The sequence below is a fragment of the Zingiber officinale genome, chromosome 4A (assembly GCF_018446385.1).
Source record: "Zingiber officinale cultivar Zhangliang chromosome 4A, Zo_v1.1, whole genome shotgun sequence".
Classification (NCBI taxonomy): domain Eukaryota; kingdom Viridiplantae; phylum Streptophyta; class Magnoliopsida; order Zingiberales; family Zingiberaceae; genus Zingiber; species Zingiber officinale.
The window spans coordinates 13,993,796-13,995,727 of NC_055992.1; positions in this window are offsets into that span (position 1 = coordinate 13,993,796).

The window sequence follows — 1,932 nt, forward strand, 5'->3', positions numbered from 1 at the left end:
GATGACTAGTGGCTATCCTAGATTGTCTTGGTGTTGATGGTGCCTCATGAATGGTCTCACCAGGCACAGGCAAGGACTCAATATCAGGCAAAGGATCAGATTGAGTTCTTTGTTGCCTTTGCTCATCGTCATCAGAGTCAACCTCGACTCTTTCTTCATTTTGATCATTCAAACTTAGATTTCTAAGTTCGAGTTGAATTTCTCCTACATCCCTTGATTGATCATTTAAGTTAGGGATTTCTTCAAAAGCTACATCAGAGGACTCTTCAATCAATTTAGTCCTATTGTTGTAGACTCGATAGACTTTGCTGGTGAACGAGTACCCGACCAGTATCCCTTCATCAGCTTTGGCCGAAAATTTTCCAAGATGATCCTTGGTGTTCAAAATAAACACCTTACAACCAAACACCCTAAGATGTTTAATTGTAGGGGGTTTACCAAACCAAAGTTCATGAGGAGTCTTTCCTAAAAACCTATGTATCAGGATTCGGTTTTGCACATAGCAAGCTGTATTTACAGCTTCAGCCCATAAGTAACTCGGTAGTGAGTACTCATTGAGCATACTTCAAGCAGCCTCTTGTAAGACTCGGTTCTTTCTCTCCACAACCCCATTTTGCTGTGGGGTCCTTGGAGTAGAGAACTCATGCCTATATCCCTTTTCTTGACAGAATTCTAAAAACCTATGATTTTGAAATTCCCCACCATGATCACTTCTAATGGTTTTAATTGTTGTTGATTTTTCATTTTCAGTTCTTCTACAAAAGGAAATAAAAATATCTATGGTTTGATCCTTAGTTTTCAAAAAGAAGGTCCATGTATACCTAGTAAAGTCATCAATAATCACTAAACAGTATCTACTTCCATTTAATGAAATAACACTACTGCAATCAAACAAATCCATATGTAATAAGTCTAAGGCAGTAGTTGTACTTACAGCGCTTTTACCTTTATGAGGCGCTTTAGTTTGCTTACCCTTCTGACATGCATCACACAATTTGGTCTTTTGGTACTTGATGCTTGGTAAGCCTCGCACTAAACCTTTGTTGACCAGCTTCCGGATATTCTTCATGTTCACATGAGCCAACCTCCTATGCCAAAGCCACGATTCTTCTTCTTTTGACATGAAACACTTAGCAAGAGCATTAGTAGCACTTTTTAAAAGAAACTTGATAAATGTTATCTACCCTTGTGCCAACTAGTACCGTGTCAAGTGTGTCAATGTTCTTGACTAGACATTGACTCGAATGAAACTCAATTGTGTAACCCGTATCACACAATTGACTGACACTTAGGAGATTAAAAGTCATCCCCTTGACTAGAAGGACATTCTTGATTTGGAGGCATTCGGATATATGAATGTCTCCAACTCCTATAACCTTAAGACTACCATTGTTACCAAATGACACATTACCTCTATTTTTGTTTTGAATGGTAGAAAATAGTGACTTGTCCCCGGTCATGTGCTTGGAGCATCCACTATCAACAAACCAAGTTGATAGACGCTCCCCCTTTACCAATGCCTACAAGACACGAAAGATAGATGTTTTAGGTACCCAAATCTTGGGACCTAATGCATCTACAATGAAAGACTTAGGCACCCATGCCTTTGTTACCTTCTTCCTAGTCTCATGAACCCTAGAAACATGCGATCTATGAAATTGAGTTCTTGACACTAAAGAAATAAAGCTAGACTCCTTAGGTTGGTATCCTAATCCAGCCTTGTTGTAGACCGCCCTTTGGGCATTTAGAATCATGTCTAGGGTCTTAGAGCTAGTTGAGAATTTCTCAAGCATTTTCTTGAGTTTCTCAACCTCACCCTTCAAGGCCTTGTTCTCATCCTCAAGGAGCTCTAGATGTAGGTCATCAACCTCATCTTCCCTAAGAGCTCTCAAGTTTTCTACTTCTTCTTTTAATGATTTATTTTCTGTTTTT